The sequence below is a fragment of the Meriones unguiculatus genome, chromosome 10, assembly GCF_030254825.1.
Source record: "Meriones unguiculatus strain TT.TT164.6M chromosome 10, Bangor_MerUng_6.1, whole genome shotgun sequence".
Lineage (NCBI taxonomy): Eukaryota > Metazoa > Chordata > Mammalia > Rodentia > Muridae > Meriones > Meriones unguiculatus.
The window spans coordinates 112,126,424-112,149,805 of record NC_083358.1 but is presented as its reverse complement, the minus strand read 5'-3'; the positions used below and the strand labels follow the sequence as shown (position 1 = coordinate 112,149,805).

At 40.3% G+C, this 23,382-nt stretch overlaps 1 pseudogene; it reads left to right on the top strand.

The window, feature by feature from the left end:
• Positions 1–20,426: 20,426 nt before the first annotated feature.
• On the top strand, positions 20,427–21,504 carry LOC110540842 (TD and POZ domain-containing protein 2-like; annotated as a pseudogene).
• Positions 21,505–23,382: the final 1,878 nt, after the last annotated feature.

Here is a 23,382-nt window from a genome sequence, read left to right as displayed (position 1 = left end):
AGATGGTTGAAACCTCTCCTGTGTATGCTTGGAAGCATCTAGGTGTCTTCAGCATGAGCAAAAGTTGCTCTTCCCAGCAGTTGTTTTACACTGCAGTTCTTAACCCTGACCTTAAAAAAGGAAATGTCTTCTTTGTCCCTTCTCATATCATTACAGGTTCATGTTTGTTTTCCTCTTTGTTCAGGCCCCTGGTCATGGGTTCTGCTCAATCCATTCCAGACATGTGTCAGCCCAAAGAACCCCTGTTGACATGCATTTGTTGCAATCAACTAAATTCAATCTCTTCCTTCCATCATGTTTTCCTCTCTCCTTCTCTCCTCTCTCTCTTTTCATTCCCATCTAAGAAAGCTGTTTCATATCAGATCTGTTTTGTGCCTCATCATTATTTAATTGGTCCCAACATATATAGAAAATATTTCTGAATGAATTATAAAAGAAGAGATATGTCTGAAATTGTAGTGCCTCTTACTAATACTGAGATAATGTCAGTGTGGTTGATCAATGATTATTGGCAAATCGCTTGTCTAATTGGGAGAAATTAATAATAAATATCCTAAAAGTGGATCAATTAATTTTATAAAAAGAACAAATTGGATTCTTCCACTTATTGTAAAGAGAACAGCAATTCCTGAGGCACCAACATTCTAGACTGATGCAAACAAGATGGTTGCAGATTGTAAGTCAGACAAAATAAGCAAGGTGACCAAAAGTCCATTTACCTCAATTCAAATCTCACAATTGTATGCAATCCTTATGGTATTATTAGATTTTCCAGGATCTCTTAATATAATTACTGATTATTTATATGCAGAAAGAGTTGTTTTGCATACAGAGACTGCTGAATTTGATCCTGTTAAACCAGGCTCAGAAATAACTTCATTCTTTCCGTGATTACAACAGGTCATCATAAGTAGAAACTATCCATTTGGTCACATACAGGTTTGCCAGCCACAAGCAAGTGAGGAAAATGACCAATTACGAATATGGAACATTTTAGAAGCCTCTAAATTTCATGAGAAACATCATGTTAATGGGAAATGTTTCAAGAAAACATTGGCAACAAGCTAAGGAAATGATAATAAAAATATATATATCCTACATGTTCTCTATATAACCAAATTCTGTTACCTACTGGTAGTAACCTTAAGGGGACCAAACACAAAATGAAACCTGGGAAATGAATGTTTTTCATTTTGCAAAATTTGGAAAACAAAGGTATATACACCATACCATTGATACATACTCAGGCTTTTAATGGGCAACTGCTTCAAGTTCTTCAAAGGATGATTGTGCAATTATACACTTATTAGAAAGAATGGCAATTAAGGGGATATGTACACAAATTAAGACCGATAATGCTCCCACCTATGTAGCCAATAAGACGAAACTATTCTTTGCATATTACACTATAATTCACATTACAGGTATTACAATCCTACAAGATAAGCAGTTGAAGAAAGAACCAATCACACCTTAGAAGAGATGCTTCCTTCAGGAAAAACCATCTTCCTGCCAAGGGGATTCCCTCTACCACAGGATTCCAGTCGCCACCAGAAAATAACACCCAACAACTAAGATAATCAATGGGTAGAAGTCAGCATAAAAGCTCAACCAACAAAAGATAGAGCAATATGGCATCTCCAGAACCCAGTTATCCAGGGGCAAGTAACCCTGAACACATGAGCATAATTGAAGTTCAACAAGATGACCTAACGTCTATGCTCATGAAGAGGATAACAGAGGAAACAAATAAAATTCATAAAGAACTAGAGGAAGATAAACTCAAACAGATTATGGCCACCTGCAAAGAAATACAGGAAGCTGCAGCCAAACAGTTTGTGGCCTTTACAGAGGAAATGCTTAAATCACTGAATGAAATAAAAGAAACAGAAGACTGTTGAAACAAACAGCTGAAGGAATTGAAGGAAAAACAGGAAAATACAGTCAGACAGGTGAAGGAAATCAACAAAAGCGCTCAAGATCTGAAGATAGAATTGGAAAAATTAAAGAAAACACAAATGGAGCAAATTGTGGAGAGAAAGAACTTAGGGAAGAAAACAGGAACTACAGAGGTTAGCATAACCAATAGACTACATTTTCTTAATGTTGAAAAAAAGGAACAACAACAGCTGAGAGACACTGGCTTACTGAAAATAAATGGAACAGCTGGGTCAACTAATATACTATAAGGATGCAGTAATAGAATGGAAATCTGCAATAGTTTTGAGATGGGGATGTGGTTAGGCTTATGTATCTACAGGGAATGAGAAAATATGCTTACCAACAAGACTTACAAAGATTAGATCTGACCAGGGAAAACCTCTTATCACCTGAGACATGAGTGTCTTGAAAAAGCAATAGCCCAGGTGATTCACTACTGCCAACTGTTTTGTTTTGTTTTGTTTTACCTCACTTACTGATTTTTCTAAAATTTGCATGCAAATCATCTTCAAAAGGGCTACCCCAAACAAAACACAAAGACTAGACAGACAACAGAAATAATGGACAAAAAAGATTCAGCTAGTTTTCCTGGGACTTGGCCAATATCCCAGATTTTATAGGACACTCAAGAGATATCTTTGTCTACAGGATATCCACATTCTCAAAAGGAGGGGATGATATTCTAGGTCGTTTGATGTGTTACTTTGCCTAGGTATGAATTAATGTATATTAATAGCAATTTAAGGTTATTTTGTGAAAATTCAAGGTTATTTTGTATTGTATGTGGATAAAAATTTAAGGTTATTTTGTGTAACTATTGTATATTGATAGAAATTCAGGTTATTTTGTATGGCTTTGGAAATATAAAAGCTTTTTTTTTAATTATTATTTATTGAAAGAAATTTAATGCTTTGTTTGGCTATTATTTGATATATAGTTCTAGTCTTACGGTTCGCATAATTATGATTATTCTTATTGTGTGAAGCATGTTAATGTAAAAGGTAAAAACACATTTTTAAACAGAAATGAGAATATGAAGTGGAAGTTTCTGATTTCCTTGACGACTCAGTTTTGTCTTGTATGTTTTACTGCAAGTGGGGCACATGATGTTTTCCTGTAGGTTGGCTGGTGATAGAGCATGTGATATTTTGTTCTGATCCCTCACCTGCAAGTGATATGACTTTGGAGAGCTGAGACCATCTCTGGGAGGACTCTGAGGAGAGGAGCTATATATAGGTTCCCATACAGTGAGGCTTCGATTTTTGGGTTGACATGTCTGCGCTTGTATTAGTGCTCTGACACTTGACTTTGAAGAGAGAAATATTCCAGAGAACTTCTCCAGGCAATTCAACTGAGTCTGGCAGCTTTTTCTGACTTCATGTTGCTACTTGGTATTGGTCTTTAGACTGGACTGTTCGTATCCTAACAATTTTATTTTGGTAATCCCCTACAGACCCATTGACCCTAATCAGCAGGAAGTTGATAGAAGAGGTCTTCAGCCCTTTTCACTTCTAATCTTCCCTAGGATGGGAGTGGGGGTTTGTCCCGTTCAGAGGGAGTTCATCAGTTTCTTATGGAGTGGCAGAAAGAATGGTGGTGGCGACAAGAGACACAAAAGATTGAGCGCAAGTCTATACTCTGATCTCACTCTCATTTATTGAAAAATTTTCACACCATTTTATAGGGAGAAGGCAGGAAGGGAAAATGTGTCAGCAATATAGTTTACAAAACATAACAGGGCGTTTAATGATGTGCAGTAAAACACAAGAAAGTTTACTAAAAGAGATACAACAAGAATGTCAGCTAAGATATCTGAAAATATCTAGCCTGACACACAGAAGTCTCATAGGTGCCAGAAATGTAAATCTCTCACCTATGACCTTGCAGCTGTCTGTAACTTTCAACTAGGTGGCCTTGGCTCCCAGCATCCCCTCCCTTTCTCAAATAATTTAAGAGGCTAGCAGGTAGGTTATGAACCTGAGGTCTTTTGAAGACACCTGGCATTAACCAGAGGGGGGAAGTAGAGACCTGATCCTCCCAGGGCGTTTTGCAGCCTTTTTGGGTGTCTTTTTGGGGAGGAGACGAAGACCCCATCAACACCTGAGGGCATCCCCAGCAGGTTGTGGTTAGGGGTAATCAAACACCAACCTCTATGCAATCAGGTTTGTTTCTCAGGGAACTCAGAAGCGGACAATTAGGTCCTTCCCCTGCGGTACCTTGTCCTATACCCATGTGGTCCCCATGCCAGATCAGGCAAGCATTTATGTGAGTTTTATGCTGTTCTCATGAGAGCCAAACACAATCAAGACCCATGTGTTGACTGTTACCAGTCTTCCACGGGCTCAGCTAAGCCTCTGTCAGCCAAATTAAGTCTGTGATAATGAACTTGTATGTGTTTAGATGCCAGGGAGTCAATTTGTTCTTTTACAAAGCTAGTAAGCCTTTTGATGGCCCATAGGCTGAAAGATATGAGAAGAAGGAAGCCCACCATGGGTCCCAAGATTGAAGGGAGGAGAGTGGTGAGCCAGGGAGAGGTTGAAAACCAATTATGAAACCAACTTTCCTCTTGTTCTCTCTGTGTTATTCTCCTCTCCAAGCCCTCTCTAACTTTAGCCATGTTGTCTTTCACAACCCCAGAATAGTCCATGTAAAAACAACATTCTTCCTTGAGGGCAGCACATAGCAGTCATCTTGACTGGCGGGGTCTTCTTTGACATCATTATCATTATCAGGAGAAAACTCCTCATCCACTTGTTGCACCAGGCATTCAAATAGCCATCAAGCTGCATCATTTTCCTACAGAGAAAACACAGACAACTCCTTGTCCCCATATGAGCACAGGGTCGGGTGCATGCTATTGATTTGTTAAAAGATTTCTCCATTTTACTTTAGTAAAATTTATTTTTGTTTTTTTGTATGCAAATATCTATCTGATGCAGATTTACCATGCTTATCCCAATTTTAAATTTTCAGATCCATTTTGTTTTTAATTTAGGTGTCCATGGGAGTGGCTCCCCCTTCTTTGTTTTTTGCAAATAAATCTTAATTGTTTAGTGGGCATGCTCTAGCATGCCTTGTCCTTGAGGACTGTAAGATATTCCAGTTGTATGGGAAACTTGAAACTGTTGACAAAATCTTTTAAAAGATTTGTTAGTATATCCTGCTCCATTGTCAGTTTTTGATTGCTTAGGAACTCGTCGACCATTAAAAGCCTGTAGACAATGAGCAATAACATTTTTTTTTTGCAGCTTCTCCTGGTTGAGGAGTGGCAAAAATAAATCCAGAATAGGTATCAATGCAAACATGTACATATTTTAATTTTCCAAATTTAGGAATATGAGTAATATCCATTTGCCAAATTTGATTTGGAACCAATCCTTTTAGGATTGACTCCCAAACGAGGAAGAGGCTGAAATTGAGGACAAGTACTGCAAGCCTTGATTATAGTACGGCCTGGTTTTTAGTCAACCCATATTTAAGGTTTCACTATGACTATTAAGATGATGCATGTTATGGGTATCCTGGGCTCTTTTTAACTGTCAACAATAAACTTTAGTGGCTTTATCTACCAATGCATTTTCTTTAGACAGGGGTCCTAGCAAATTAGAATGAGCCCTTAAATGTTCTATAAAAAAGGGAAAGTTTCTTTCCTGTACCAAGTTTTGAATTTGTAAAAAATAAAATTCCAGCAGGAGAAAATATCTGGATTTGACCTGCCTAGTCTCTAACCTAGGCAAAGAGTGAGCTACATACACACTATCTGTAAAAATGTTTAAAGACTGCTTATTAAAACTCTGAAACACAGCCAATACTGTAGATAACTCCTATTTGCACAGATGTGCTAAACACTTGAAAAGACATTGTTTTGCTTTCATAAGCATAGACAGCAACACCAGATAATGAATCATCAGTAAATATCATTAAAGTATCAACAATTGGAATAACTTTTATTTAAAATGGAAAATCTATAGGCTGTACCTTTAAAAACTGAATTAGTTTATTTTCTTGTGGCTCAACAGGTTGGACTCTGTGATAATAAGCTTACATATGTTAAAATGCCATATTTTTCAGATGTTTGATAAGTCTGAGAGCCAGCATATTTGAGTTACTCTTTTCCTAACTTCATCATCTGCTCTAAACTGCCTCCTATAAAACAGGATGTTATAATGTTTAATTTTGCCAAATATTTTAAATGTATGTTTTAGAATCAAATATTAGGTAGATCTATATAGGCAAACTTTATGGTTACCCATTTTAATATTAACCTTTAAAAAAACAACCTAAACAAAGAGATTAGGTAAAATTTAATCTTGTGTACTCAACTATACTCTTTAGCATAACTTTAAATCTGCTCTTTTTAAAATAAAATCAAAGCAAAAATTTAATCAAACATAATTTATAAAGGGGCTAGCAAATCTTATTAATCCTATCATATTGTATTAAAACTTAACAGCAAAAATTAAAGGACAAAAGTTTTATTTAGCATTAAACAGAGAACTAACTATACTTAGCCTGCAGGCTTCAGCGAAAATAGACTATTCTGGCCATACCAAATCCATAGGCCAAAAAGAAACAGCATTAAATCATTTATTTTAGGTACAGGCATCCAGGCATATACTTTATATAATATTTAACAATGATCTGAATATACCCCTGCATAACGCTGGGCTAACATGGAGCTGTAGTCCTTTTTGTCCTATAAAAGAGCATAAGCAAACATTTTTCATTCAAGAATCTCCAGCCTTTTTAAATGAAGAACAACATATTATAAAGATTTTTTGACGTGATATATTGTAATAACTGCAGTTTTTGTTTACTTGGATTAAACAGCATGACTTGATTTTACCTTGTAAAATTAATAAACTACTGGGGAGCCAAGATGGCGGCGCCGGGAGAGCACCGCGTTTGAGAAGCAGGACAGCACTCGCCGTGCAGAGACCAGGAGACTGAACTCTGGGCCCTGAAACTACATCAATCGTGTTTCCCAGATTCATCCATCGAGAAAGCAAGAGCAGTCACACAACTGGTTTGCCTATAGAAATATCGATTCCTGACTAGCTCCGCAGGATCGCCATCACTGACGGTACGGCCCGCCCAATCCCACAGTGACAGAGAATACGCTATATACTCACCAAAACCAGGCAGAAACGTCATACAACCTGGACACACCAGGTGCTGGGCCTCCCAAGCTTGGAGAGCACAAGGAAGAGATCCCAGGACTTCCCAGAAAGCATTGGGACTAGCAACCCAGTCTCCAGTTACAGCGGGACGTGACAGCGGAGCAGCACTGAACTGGCGGGGCACCACAGCCCTCCAGTTTAAGACTAACCAGGGCCAAACCAGAGAACAGAGAGCCTGGTTACCCCATCCCTGCTGAAGTGACCACCCTGAAATCTCCAGCTGCAGCAAGACCTCAGAACCTGGCAGTGACAGCAGCACAGAACTGGCGGAACACATCAAAGAAGCAGGGCCAAACCAGAGAGCAGAGAGCCCCGGATACCAAGATCTCTGCCAAGAGACCTGCCTGTAAGTGAGTGCACCCTTGAGAATCTGCAGTTCCCCAGATCCTGGGTCCTTCTAAATCAGAAGCCAGGCATCGAACCCCCCTCCCACCCACATACCCACTTTGGGAAACAGAGGGGCACTAGGGACATTGAAGTTCCTGCCCTGTGGGCCTGATTGAGGAGTTAAGACAGTTAATGCCAGAAATTGCGCTGCGATCATCATTAGCGCCTGCGACATATACAGTGCAGAGCCCCTCCCACACATTCAAGGGTTCAACATTAGCCATCACTCTGTCCCTCGAGAAACTCATCCATGCACACTTACACACACAGACACACACGCGCGCGCGCGCGCACACACACACACACACACACACACGCTTGCATTTGCGCCTGCGTACTTTCCTCCCACAGGTACAGCTAGTCCTCAGCACACGCTGAGAGTGCTCAGCTTCCTGAAGAACTCTCCAGACACCAGAGAGAGACAGCACCAGTCTGATCTGCAGAATCCAAAAACAAACAGGGAAGGTTTCAGATAAGCCAATGGCCAGAGATAGGCGAAAGAACACTTCCAACATAAATCAGGACATCATGACTTAACCAGCAAACCCCAAAATCGATGGATACTCCAATTCAGCAGAAGCACAGGAAAATGATTTTAAAGCCATGCTTGCCCAATTATTTGAGGCTCATAAGGAGGAAATGAACAAGTCTTTCAAAGAGATGGCCAGTCAATTGGAGGCAAAGAAAGAAGAAATAGACAATATCCTTAAAGAAACACAGGCAAACATAGCCAAACAAATAGATACACAAGTAGAGGAAAAATTAGTGGCATATAAGAAGGAAATGAAAAAAGAAATAGAGGCCATCGTAGAGAGACAGGAATCCAAATTCAAACACATGAAAGAAATGGTGCAAGGCATGAAAACAGAATTAGAATCAATAAAGAAAACACAAAATGAGAAAACCCTTGAGCTGGAGAACTTGGAGAAAAGATCAGGAACCACAAAAGTAAGCATCACCAACAGAATACAAGAGATGGAAGAGAGAATCTCTGGAGCTGAAGACACACTTGCAGAAATGGATACTTCTCTCAAAGAAAAAGTAAAATCAGAAAAGTTCCAATCACAAAATATCCAAGAAATCAAGGATGCTATGAAAAGACAAAATCTAAGAATAATAGGAATTCACGAAAAAGAAGACTCCAAGGTCCAGAAAATATTTTCAAGAAAATCATAGAAGAAAATTTTCCCAACTTAAAGAAAGAGATGTCCATAAATATACAAGAGGCCTACAGAACTCCAAATAGACTAGACCAGAAAAGAAACACATCACGTCACATCATAGTCAAAACACTAAATCTACAGAACAAAGAAAAGATATTAAAAGCAGCAAGGGAAAAAGGCCAAGTAACATATGAAGGTAGATCTATCAGAATCACACTGGACTTCTCATCAGAAACTATGAAAGCCAGAAGGGCCTGGGCAAGTATCATGGGGACTCTAAGAGATCACAAATGTCAACCCAGACTACTATACCCTGCAAAGCTTTCAATCAACATAGATGGAAAAAACAAAATATTCCATGACAAAACTAAATTTACACAATATCTACACAGCAAACCGTCCCTACAGAAGATACTAGAAGGAAAACCCCAATCCAATGAAAACAAATTCACCCAAGAAAACAGGGCATACAGATAATGTCCCAACAAAAATGAAAAGAAAACAAGCAATGAAACAGGGTTAGATCATCGACTCCATTACAAAAGGAACTAACATGCATTGGTCACTATTATCTATCAATATCAATGGACTCAACTCACCAATAAAAAGACACAGGCTAACAGAATGGTTAAGGAAACAGGATCCAACATTCTGTTGCATCCAAGAAACACACCTATGCAACAAAGACAAACACTACCTCAGAGTAAAGGGCTGGAAAACTGTTTTTCAAGCAAATGGTTCCAGAAAACAAGCTGGAGTAGCCATCCTAATATCTAATAAAATAGACTTTCAACCCAAGTTAATCAAAAAAGATAAGGAGGGCCACTATATTCTCATCAAAGGAAAAATCCACCAAGAGGACATCACAATCTTGAATATCTATGCCCCAAATACAAGAGCACCGACATTCGTAAATGAAACATTATTAAAGCTTAAATCATACATTGATCCTAATACCTTAATAGTGGGAGACTTCAACACTCCACTCTCACCAAGGGACAGATCAACTAGACAGACACCAAATAGGGAAATAAAAGCACTCACAGAATCCCTAAATCAAATGGACCTAATAGACGTCTACAGATCATTTCACCCAAACTCAAAAGAGTACACCTTCTTTTCAGCACCGCATGGAACCTTTTCCAAAATAGACCATATAGTGGGCCACAAAGCAAGCCTCAACAGATACAAAAGGATTGAAATAATCCCTTGTATACTATCTGATCACCATGGACTAAAGCTTGACCTCAACAACAACAGAAACAACAAAAAGCCGACACGCACATGGAAACTGAACAACTTACTACTCAATGACAGCTGGGTTAAGGAAGAAATAAAGAAAGAAATTAAAGACTTCCTAGAATTCAATGAAAAGGAAGGCACAACATACCCAAATTTATGGGACACATTGAAAGCAATGCTCAGAGGAAAATTTATAGCACTAAGTGCCTGCAAGAAGAAATTCGTAACATCACATACAAACAACTTAATGGCCCAACTGAAAACCCTAGAAAAAAAAGAAGCAGATACACCCAAGAGGAGCAGACAGCTGGAAATAATCAAACTAAGGGCTGAAATCAATCAACTAGAAACAAATAAAACTATCCAAAGAATCAATGAAACAAAAAGCTGGTTCTTTGAGAAAATCAACAAGATAGACAAACCCTTAGCCAAACTAACTAAAAAGCAGAGAGAAACTATCCAGATCAGCAAAATCAGAAATGAAAATGAGGACATAACCACAGACATTGAGGAAATCCAAACAATTATTAGGTCATACTACAAAAGCCTATATGCCACAAAATTTGAGAATCTAAATGAAATGGATAATTTTCTTGAAAGATTCCATCTACCAAAACTAAGTCAAAATCAGGTAGAAAGACTGAATAGCTCTATATCTCCCAAGGAAATCGAAGCAGTCATTAACAGTCTCCCCTCCAAATAAAGCCCTGGACCAGATGGCTTCAGCGCAGAATTCTACAAGACCTTCAAAGAAGTGCTAACTCCAATTCTCCTCAAGCTATTCCACAAAATAGAAACAGAAGGAACACTACCAAACTCATTCTATGAAGCCACAGTCACCTTAATACCTAAACCACACAAAGACCCAACAAAAAAAGAGAACTTTAGGCCTATCTCTCTTATGAACATTGACGCAAAAATACTCAATAAAATACTTGCAAACCGAATCCAAGAACACATCAAAGATATCATCCACCATGACCAAGTAGGCTTCATCCCAGGCATGCAAGGGTGGTTCAACATACGGAAATCCATCAATGTAATCCACTACATAAACAAACTGAAGGAGAAAAACCACATGATCATCTCCTTAGACGCCGAAAAAGCATTTGACAAAGTCCAACACCCATTCATGTTTAAAGTCTTGGAGAGATCAGGGATACAAGGCACATACCTAAACATAGTAAAGGCAATATATAGCAAGCCTATAGCTAACATCAAACTCAATGGAGAGAAACTTAAATCAATCCCACTGAAATCAGGGACAAGACAAGGCTGTCCATTGTCCCCATATCTCTTCAACATGGTACTTGAAGTCCTAGCCAGAGCAATAAGACAACTAAAGGAGATCAAGGGGATACAAATCGGAAAGGAAGAGGTCAAAGTGTCACTATTTGCAGATGATATGATAGTATACATGAGCGACCCCAAAAATTCAACCAGAGAACTCCTTCAGCTGATAAACACCTTCAGCAAAGTGGCAGGATACAAAATCAACTCGAAAAAATCAGAAGCCCTCCTATATACCAAAGACAAAAAGGCTGAGAAAGAAATTAGGGAAACAACACCCTTCACAATAGCCACTAATAACATAAAGTACCTTGGTGTGACTCTAACCAAGCAAGTGAAAGACCTGTTTGAGAAAAACTTCAAGTCTCTGAAGAAAGAAATCGAAGAAGATATCAGAAGATGGAAAGATCTCCCGTGCTCATGGATTGGTAGGATTGACATTGTGAAAATGGCCATACTGCCAAAAGCAATCTACAGATTCAATGCAATTCCCATCAAAATACCAACTCAATTCTTTACAGACCTTGAAAAAAAGATTCTCAGCTTCATATGGAGAAACAAAAAACCCAGAATCTCCAAAACGATCCTGTACGACAACAGATCATCTGGAGGTATCTCCATTCCTGATCTCAAGCTGTACTACAGGGCAACAGTAATAAAAACTGCATGGTATTGGCATAGAAACAGAAAGGAGGATCAATGGAACCACATAGAAGACCCAGAAATAAATCCACACACCTATGAATACTCGATATTCGACAAAGAAGCGAATTCCATTCAATGGAAAAAAGACAGCATCTTCAACAAATGGTGCTGGACCAACTGGATGTCTACATGCAGAAAAATGAAAATAGATCCATATTTATCACCCTGTACAAAACTAAAGTCAAAGTGGATCAAGGACCTCAACATAAAACCAGATACCCTAAATCAATTGGAAAAAAAAGTGGGGAACAGCCTAGAACTCATTGGCACAGGAGACAACTTCCTGAACAGAACACCAACAGCACAGACTCTAAGAGCAACAATCAATAAATGGGACCTCATGAAACTGAAAAGTTTCTGTAAAGCAAAGGATACCATCATCAAAACAAAACGACTGCCTACAGTTTGGGAAAGAATCTTCACTAACCCTTTATCTGACAGAGGACTAATATCCAGTATATACAAAGAACTAAAGAAGCTGAAAAGCAGCAATCCAAGTAATCCAATTAAAAAATGGGGAACAGAGCTAGACAGAGAATTCTCGACAGAGGAATATCGAATGGCAGAAAAACACTTAAAGAAATGCTCATCCTCATTAGCCATCAGGGAAATGCAAAACAAAACGACCCTGAGATATCACCTTACACCCATCAGAATGGCCAAGATGAAAAACTCAAGCGATAACACATGCTGGAGAGGTTGTGGAGAAAGGGGAACCCTCCTCCACTGCTGATGGGAATGTAAACTGGTACAACCACTCTGGAAAGCTATCTGGCGCTTTCTAAGACAAATAGGAATAGTGCTTCCTCCAGACCCAGCTATACCACTGCTAGGTATATACCCAAAGTTTGTTCAAGTACACAAAAAGGACACTTGCTCAACCATGTTTATAGCAGCTCTATTTGTAATAGCCAGAACCTGGAAACAACCCAGATGTCCATCAACGGTGGAATGGGTACAGAAATTGTGGTATTTTTATACAATGGAATACTACTCAGCAATCAAAAAGGAGGAAATCATGAAATTTGCAGTCAAATGGTGGGATCTAGAAAAGATCATTCTGAGTGAAATATCCCAGAAGGAGAAAGACAAACATGGGATATACTCACTTATATAGACCTATAAGATATGATAAACATAATGAAATCTATACACCTAAAAAAGATAATCAATTGAGCAGACATGGGGTAAGATGATCAATCCCCATTTAGAAAGACAGATGGGATGTGCATTGAACGTATGACAGGAGTCTACTGAGCGCATCTGAAAGACTCTAACTAGCAGTGTTTTCAAAGCAAAGACTCATGACCAAACCTTTGGCAGAGTACAGGGAATCATAAGAAAGAAGGGGAGTTAGTCTGATGGGGAAAGGATAGGAGCTCCACAAGGACCAAATATATCTGGGCACAGGGTCTTTTCTGAGACTGACATTCAACCAAGGACCATGTATGGATATAACCTAGAACCTCCACTCAGATGTAGCCTGTGGTAGCTCAGTAACCAATTGGTTTCCCAAAGTGAGGGGAACAGGGACTATTTCTAACAGGAACTCAATGACTGGCTCTTTGGTCTCCCCACCCCCGAAGGGAGGAGCAGTCCTGTTAGGCCACAGAGGAGGGCTTTGCAGCCAGTCCTGAAGATACCTGATAAAACAGGATCAGATGAATGGGGAGGAGGTCCCCCCTATCAGTGGACTTGGAAAGGGGCACGGTGGAGATGAGGGAGGGACTGGGAGGGAATGAGGGATCGGGACACGGCTGGGATACAGAGTTAATAAAATGTAACTGATAAAAAAATAAAAATAAAAAAATGCAATAAAATAAAATAAAATAAAATATTGACAATTTAAAAAAATTAATAAACTAAATACCAAGGTCTTCTGACCTCCCCCAAAGGCGTGAGAAACTGTTTTTAAGTTTTTTGTTAGATTATCCAAGGATTATTATATTAAAATACCTGATAAATTTTAAAATGTTTTATAGAGTTTAACTCTGATGGTCCAGGACCAAACTTAGAGGTGTTGATTTGTCTCATGTCCAAAAATATTAATATCTTCAGTCAGATTTTAAAATATCATCATTTTAATTCCACAGATAAACACATACACGCACAGATTCCAGAAGGAACAGAGCCCCCATGGTCCTGTCTTTACACAGAATAAGGTCCCAGAAACCCTCTTGCCTTTATACCAAACCTTACAAATAAAATACAAAATGAATAAAAACATTGAGGTGTTTTGTGGGTTTTCCTGGTTTCTTTGTTCAGGAAAGTCAAGTTTAGTGCATCCAGCTCTGCTCAGCTGTGGATGTTTGTGCAGACTCCTCAGTGCCCCCTCCCTATTAAAACCCTTTCTCCTCTTTCTTAGCACTCAGTGGCTACTGCCGTATCTCCTTTTTTCTTTATTGCTTATTTACTTAATGAATTAATAGGCTTTACATCAGGATGTGAACTTGCCCTACCTCCTCCTCTTTAAGCTGCTCCCTATGCCTTCCCCAGCTAGCTCCAGCCCCTTTATCTTGTTGGAACCAGTATCTGGCCGACTGCCAAGGACCCAGAGCTGCTGGGCATCCTCTCCCTCTGGGGAAACCAGATAACTGGAGAACTCAGAATTCCAGGTTCTCTGACACTTCTAGGGATTTGATTGATCTCTTTGAAACTGTTCTTTTTACCCACCAGCCCACCTGGGTTGATTGTCAGCAGTTTTTAAAAGTTTTGTCTGCCATAGAAGAGAGCAGACATATTATTTCAGAAGCATTGAAAAATGTCCCAGACACTGCAGGAGTCCCAACCACTTTCCCTACAAGAGGCCCAATTGGGATTACAACATGGCTGCAGATAGGGAGCATCTTCTACTCTACCAGCAGACTCTACTGGCACGTCTCAAGGTGGCCACAAGATGTCCTACTAATTTGGCCAAGGTGCATGATGTCAGACAGGGGACAGATGAAAGTTCAGCTGCCTTTCTTGAAAGGATTAAGGAAGCCTTCCACAGGTATACACATATAGATCCAGAGAAGCCTGGACATATAGGTACAGTTGCTTTGGCTTTCATTAATCAGTCTTCTCCAGACCAGAATCTGGCAAAGATCTTACTGGCCAACAATATTCCAAACCCTAGAGATCAGCAAAGCGTCAATGATAAAGGATCCAAAGGATGACACAGACCACCACTGGGCAAGAACCGTTGTACACATTGCAAGGAGGCAGGTCACTGGTTTAGAGAATGTCCCAAGATGGCACCCAGGTCCCAGACTAAGGTCCTGGGGTCCAAGAGGCCCTAAGTATGATTGACATAAGATGCAAATTGGAGATTGCATTGTGCATCTAGGTCCCAATTTCAGGAGAGATAGAGAAAATAAATATAACATTAAAAGAGACCTTAACTAAATGGACCTTGGAGACTCGCTCTAACTGGGTGATGCTCCTCCCCTTTGCCCTTTATAGGGTTAGGAATTCTCCTTTCCATCTAGGCTTAACTCCCTTTGAGATTATATATGGGATGCAAGCCATTATAGTACCCAACCTTAAGACTGATACTACTGCTGAAGTGCATAAAACAGGTTTTCAGAAATGTTTAAGGCTTCTGTGCAAGCAGGCAGCTCTTTAATAGGCAACAGGAGATTATCAGGTTTAAAAAAAAGCTGCAAGCCTCTATGGATATAAAAATTGGATTCAACAGATAGCAAGGTGTTTCTCCCTTGAAAGTACAGCTATAAGAAGTAAAAATATGAGTCTTTGCTTTGAACACACTGCTAGTTAGAGTCTTTCAGATGCGCTCAGTAGACTCCTGTCATATGTTCAATGCACAGTCTGATGGGGAAAGGATAGGAGCTCCACAAGGACCAAATATATCTGGGCACAGGGTCTTTTCTGAGACTGACATTCAACCAAGGACCATGTATGGATATAACCTAGAACCTCCACTCAGATGTAGCCTGTGGTAGCTCAGTAACCAATTGGTTTCCCAAAGTGAGGGGAACAGGGACTATTTCTAACAGGAACTCAATGACTGGCTCTTTGGTCTCCCCACCCCTGAAGGGAGGAGCAGTCCTGTTAGGCCACAGAGGAGGGCTTTGCAGCCAGTCCTGAAGATACCTGATAAAACAGGATCAGATGAATGGGGAGGAGGTCCCCCCCCCCATCAGTGGACTTGGAAAGGGGCACGGTGGAGATGAGGGAGGGAGGGAGGGAGGGAGGGAGGGAGGGAGGGAGGGACTGGGAGGGAATGAGGGATCGGGACACGGCTGGGATACAGAGTTAATAAAATGTAACTGATAAAAAAAAAAACAAATGTAATAAAAAAAAAATAAAAAATAAAAAAAAATAAAGAAGTAAAAATATATTTTATAGTTTTGTCTGTTTGTTCTGAATATGTAAATTTACCATGTTCTATATATTTTGATGTCTGATTATTTTTTTGTTATTGTTCTTTTTTTCTTTATTTTTCTTTATTAATTACACTTTATTCACTTTGTATCGCCCCGTGGTTCCCTTCCTCCTCCTGTCCCAATCCCTCCCTTCCTCCACCCTCTGCATGCATGCCCCTCCCCAAGTCCACTGATAGGGGTGGTCTTCTTTTCCTTCCTTCTGGTGCTAGTCAATTAGGTCTCATCAGTAGTGGCTGCATTGTCTACTTCTGTGGCCTGGTAATGCTGCTTCCCCCTCAGGGGAGGTAATTAAAGAGCAGGCCAATCCGTTCATGTCAGAGACAGTCCCTGTTACTATTGCAATGGAACTCACTTGGATACTGAACTGCCATGGGCTACATCTGTGCAGGTGTCTTAGGATATTTCCATGCATAGTCCTTGGTTGGAATAGCAGTCTCAGGAAAGACCCCTGTGCTCAGATTTTTTGGTACTCTTGCTCTCCTTGTGGAATTCCGGTCCTCTCCAGATCTTACTGTTTCCCACTTCTTTCCTAAGATTCCTTGCACTCTGCCCAAAGGTTGCCCATAAGTCTCAGAATCTACATTGATAGTCTGCAGGGCAGAGCTTTTCAGAGGTCCTCTGTGTCAGGATCCTGACTTGTTCCCTCTTATCTCCTTCTTCTGATGTCCAGCCTCTTTGCCTTTCTGGATAGGAATTGAGCATTTTAGCAAGAGTCCTCCCTCTTAATTAGTTTCTTTAGGTGCACAGATTTTAGTAGGTTTATCCTATATTATATGTCTATATGAGTGAGTATATACCATGTGCATCTTTCTGCTTCTGGGATAGCTCACTCAGGATGATCTTTTCCAGATCCCACCATTTACCTGCAAATTTCATGATTTCCTTGTTTTTTATTGCTGAGTAATATTCCATTGTGTAGATATACCACAATTTGTGCATCCATTCCTCAACTGAGGGGCATCTGAGCTGTTTCCAGTGTCTAGCTATTACAAATAAGTCTGCTCCAAACAAGGTTGAGCAAATGTCCTTATTGTGTACTTGAGAATCTTTTGGACATATGCCTAGGAGTGGTATAGCTGGATCTTGAGGAAGCGCTATTCCTAGTTATCTGAGAAAGCACCAGATTGCTTTCCAGAGTGGTTGTACAAGTTTACATTACCACCAGCAGTGGAGGAGGGTTTCCCTTTCTCCACAACCTCTCCAGCATGTGTTGTCACTTGAGTTTTTGATCTTAGCCATTCTGATGTGTGTAAGGTGAAATCTTAGAGTCGTTTTGATTTGTATTTCCCTGATGGCTAATGAGGTTGAGCATTATTTTAAGTGATTCTCTGCCATTCGATACTCCTCTGCAGAGACGTCTCTGTTTAGCTCTGTACCCCATTTTTTAATTGGATGGCTTGATTTTTTTTTTGCTGTTTAACTTCTTTAGTTCTTTATATATACTGGATATTAGATCTCTGTCAGAATATGGTTGGTGAAGATCCTTTCCCAATGTGTAGGCTGTTGTTTTGTTCTGAAGACAGTGTCCTTTGCTTTACAGAAGCTTTTCGTTTTCATGAGGTCCCATTTATTGATTGTTGCTCTTAGAGCCTATGCTATTGGTGTTCTGTTCAGGAAGTTGTCTCCTGTGCCAATGAGTTCAAGGGTATTCCCCACTTTTTCTTCTAAGCGGTTTAGTGTGTCTGGTTTTATGTTGAGGTCTTTGATCCACTTGGACTTTAGTTTTGTGCAGGGTGATAAGTATGGATCTATTTGCATTTTTATACATGTAGACTTCCAGTTAGACCAGCACCATTTGCTGAAGGTGCTGTCTTTTTTCCATTGTATGGTTTTGGCATCTTTGTCAAAAATCAGGTGTCCATAAGTATGTGGATTAATGTCAGGGTCTTCTATTTGATTTCATTGATCCACCAGTCTGTTTTATGCCAGTACCATGCAGTTTTTAGTATTGTTGCTCTATAGTACAGCTTGAGATCAGGGATGGTGATACCTCCTGATGATCTTTTACTGTAAAGAATTGTTTTAGCAATTCTGGGTTTCTTGTTGTTCCATAGGAAGGTGAGAATTTTTCTTTCAAGGTCTGTAAAGAATTGTGTTGGTAATTTGATGGGAATTGCATTGAATCTGTAGATTGCTTTTGGTAAGATGGCCATTTTTACTATATTAATCCTGCCAAGCCATGAGCATGGGAGATCTTTCCATCTTCTGATATCTTCTTCTAATTCTTTCTTTACAGACTGGAAATTTTTTTCATACAAGTCTTTGACTTGCTTGGTTAGGTTCACACCAAGGTACTTTATGTCATTTGTGCCTATTGTGAAGGGTGTCATTTCCCTAATTTCTTTCTTGGCCCATTTGTCCTTTGTATACACGAAGGGTACTGATTTTTTTTTTTGAGTTAATTTTGTATTCAGATACTTTGCTGAAGGTGTTAATCAGCTGTAGGAGTTCCCTGGTAGAGTTTTTGGGGTCACTCAGGCATACTATCATATCATTGGTTGTGGAGCCAATTGACTGATTTATGCTGTACTGAGGGATGAGCAGCTTTGGATCCAGACTCACAGGAGAGCTGGACTGGGAACTGCTGAGCTGATTCCATCACAGAAACTATTTCTGTGTTCTCTAGGCTTAGTGAGTCTCTCCAAGATGTGAAGAACTGAGAAGAGAAAAGAGATGTAAGAAGCATTTTACACATCGCTTTACAAAATGGGAAACATCACAGAGCACAATCCTGGGTACTGTTGACTATATGCTGCACCTTTGGAAACCTGAATAATCTTTGGAAACCTACATAATCTCTCACTACTAAAGCCTAGCAGAGCAAGCATGGCAGTTCTAAGGTTGAAAGGACAGAATTCACCAGTGGAGGATGCAGAACATGAGGTATTGAACATCTGAATTCTATGATTGAATCCAGAAAACTTTAGGATATTCATAAACCACACCCTCAAGTAGAACTAGGAAAGTATTTCCTAGGAGGATTCTCTGAGGGAAAGGTATAAGTATAATCAGGGTGGAGCCATCAGACAGACTACTGGTCAGTTTGGAATAAAAGTCAGAAAGAATGATCCCACATTCAAAGCTTCCCGGCTCTGCTTCCTGGACACCATATATGAAGTCTTCCTCCTGTCCTCCATGCTGTGCACACTCAGACCCTTACTTAACAAGGTAGAGAAAACATGCTTTCTCTGATTATGTCTCTGGCAGGGATGAGTGTAACACCATCACAAGTGTAAACAATATCTGGACAGAGACAGACTTCATCCTTTTTTAAGGAACATTGACCATGGTAAGCAAAGGACAGCTTCTAGAACTAAGTAAAATTCAATCTGGGAGGGCACACCTATTAGAAGCTTCTTGCTTGATGTGAAGTAGGCGGACCCAGTTCAAGCACAGATTTTTTTTTTTTCAAGCACAGATTTTTGAGGTAGGCAAACACACACACCTTTAATCCAGGTCTTCTGGCTAGAAGACTCCCATCTGATTAGGCCACGCCTTCAGCTGGAAGCATATATAAACACATGAAAGAATGAAACCTTGTTTCTTTGCCAGCTTGGCCTCAACCTGACAGCAATTGTTTCACTTCACTGGCATTAGAGGCTACTTCTTCAGAAGTCCAGCATACACTGAAGACCACCCGAGACTTCTAGCCTTGTGGATTAAGTAAGTACTGGCTTTAACTATTGTGGGATTAGCTAGAGTGCAGTTTGTAAGTCATTGTCATAATACCAATTTTACATATAAAGAGAGGTTCATACTGTGCATTGTGTTACTGTATAGAACCCGGACTAGTACAACATATATGAAATGAGAGTCTCTATAATATTCCACTCTTCAGAATTTGGATATGTTAGTCCAAACTTTCAGCCATTAACCTAAGTGTCAACACAAACACACACACAATTTAGGTGTAGCTAGTGACCAGGGCTAACTTCTCTGACTAATATTCAAACTTAGATATTCAAAGAGATACAATTTTCTAAAGTCATAGAAGGGAGAACCTAGTAGTATTTGAATTAAATTTTTAATAATTATCTATAATTGTGTACTGCAGGGTGAAGAGGAATTAATCCTAGCTCCTTTTTTTTTTTCCTTGATCCAGTTTAATTTCTAAACTACCTATAGCAGAAATGTCAGAGGACCTGGCAACTGAGAGCTGGGGCTCCACACAGATCACCATTAAGACATTTTCCTACAAGTGGATCATCAGCAATTTCCATTTTTCTCTGGAGGGATTGAATGAAGCCATTAGTAGTCCAGTTTTCTCATCAGAAGAAAATGACCAAACAAAATGGTGTTTGAAACTACACCAAAACGGGTTTGATGAAGAAAGCAGAGATTACCTTTCAGTTTTTCTGGAGTTGCTCAGCTGTCCAAAGATCCCCATTTGGGCAAAGTTCCAGTTTTGGATCTTAGATGCCAATGGAGAGAAAAGAAATAATGTGGAGAGCCAAGGTGTCAATAGTTTCCTGCCATACCAACACAGGGGATTCAAACAGTTCATCCATAGAGATTTCCTCTTGTCCCAGGCCCAATGGCTACTACCTGATGGCAGGCTCACTCTCTTATGCAAGGTGAGTATGAGCCAAGATGTCCTCAGCCTTTCTCGACAGACATTCACGATCAAGGTTCCAAGCTGCAATTTGACAGATGAGGTAGGAGAGCTTTGGGAAAATTCCCTCTTCACCGACTGCTGCCTCTTGGTATCTGGTCAGGAATTCAGGGCTCACAAGGCCATCTTAGCAGCTCGCTCTCCAGTTTTCAGGGCCATGTTTCAACATGACATGGAGGAGAGGAGAAAGAACAGAATTGAGATCAAGGACCTGGAGCCTCAAGTCTTCAAGGAGATGATGGGCTTCATTTACACAGGGAAGGCACCAAACTTCCACACCATGGCCACTGGTGTGCTGGCAGCTGCTGACAGGTATGGCCTGGAGCGCTTGAAGGTCATGTGTGAGGATACCCTCTGCAGGGACCTCTCAGTGGAGAATGCTGCTCACACTCATCCTGGCTGACCTCCACAGTGCAGAGCAGCTGAAAAAGCAGGCACTGGATTTCATCACAGTTCATGTTTCTGAGATCTCTGAGACTTCTGGGTGGAAGGTCATGGTGAATTTCCATCCCCACTTGCTGGATGAAGCATTTCATGCCCTAGCTTCTGCACAGAGGCCTTTCCTGGAACCCTCTCTCAAATGCTTGAAAAGATAAATCCTAGCACCTGCTTTCTTGTGACCTGCACCAGTCTTCCTGAAACAGCAGCCACTGTTATTTTCAGCAACTCTCAGGTTGAGAATGGTATTGCTGTCGAGTTTAAAATGAATCTGGGGATGGACAGCATAGTGGCTCACGATTTCAAATGGCTGGAAGAAGGTGGAATGCTGTTTGGTTGGACAGCCCTGGACTCTGCTTTATTCTACCTCATGTCTACCTTGTTGCTGTACTGATTTGATAGGTGTCCCATGAGTTCAAAACTAAGATTAAACTCAGTTGATTGCAACAGACGCATCTCAGAAGGTTTGCTTTGGGCTGAAACATGTCTGGATTGTACTGAGCAGAACCCATGACCAGGGGATCAGAGCAAATGGGAAAACAAACATGAACCTGTAATGATATGAGAAGGTACAGGCAAAGAAGACTTCTTTTTAAGCTCATTTTGTAAGGACTGGAGTGATAACTCATTTGGGAAGAGCACCTGTTGCTCATGCAGAGGACACCTGGATGTTTCCCAGCACACACAGAAGAGGTTTCAACCATCTGTAACTGGACATACACAGGATCTGAGGCACTTTCTTGCCTCCGCGGGCACATATATTTCTGTATACCAAACCTTACAAATAAAATACAAAATGATTAAAAATGATGAAGTCATTTGTGGGTTTCTCTGTGTACCCCCATTGGCCTACGTTATTTGATTCCTTCTGCCTTCCTGTGCTGTCCTTTAACTCTCTGGTCCCCTCAAACCCTCCTCCCACTTGTCCACAAAAGTTCCAGAGCTTGTCCTATTATTTGACTCTAGGTCTCTGTACCTGTTTACATGTGCTGCTGGATGAAGCCTTTCAAAGGACAGTTATATTGGTTACTGTCTGGATACAGAAATTGTGGTACATTTTCTGTTATAAAGTTATGGAGGTTCCACTTTGTGTCCAGGGACTAACCTAAAGTATTGAGGCTCTCAGAGTCCCATGAATTACCATTAGGGAAGCAGTCAAGGAATTCCTGGGCGGTGCTCAACCTGAGTTCCAGGTATCCAAGACTGCCTTGATGAATTGCTGCCTAAAAAGTTCACAAGAACTTGGCACTTCTACTCCTAAAGAAACAAAGGAGAAAGTCCCCTAGTCTGTCAGCTCTGGAGGTGAGTCTGGTCATGGCGCCTCTGTGCAGACACAGAGGAGAGGCCCAACACTGATGCTGATTAGGGCTTAAAGGAAGGACACATCCCTGGTTTCCCTCTGTGTGCTCTAGTTTATGAATGTGTGGTGGCCACCCATGGTTGTCTTTTTAGTGTGTCTGTGTGTCTCTGTGTTGTGGATATAAACATGTTTTTGTTTTGGTCCCATGCGGGGGATGTGGGCCATCTTCCTTCTTGGTTCAGGCTCTGAGAAGCACTCTTTCCCTGCTGTAGGTAGTTTGAATGTGAGGAATCTGGAGAAAAAAATAAATACAAGAGCCCAGAGAGTGTGAAGATCAGAGAAAAAACAATGCTGTTCCTGCTTCTCTTTGCTCCTCCTTGCTGGCTGTTGTGACACAAGAAGATGGAAATTTACTGAAACTGATTGGACTGACTCTGGGGAACCAGACATTTCTAACCAGCAGGAAGCATCTAAGAAAGAACTGTGCCCTCTCTTCTACTGACCCTTTCTCTCTCCTACATAGTTTTGGATTGTTGGACAAATTGGGCTGGACAATGGAGAAGAAGATATAAGAAACCTATATAAAAGTTTAAAAAAATAATTTTAAACACTCTGTGCGTGACATTGTGTGTGACACTATTTCTGTGTTTCTGTGTGTTTCCGGTCAGTTTTCTATTTCTTTAATGATCACTGGTTTTCTCTGGTATGAGGATGGCCAGTAGCTTAATGCTTGTGA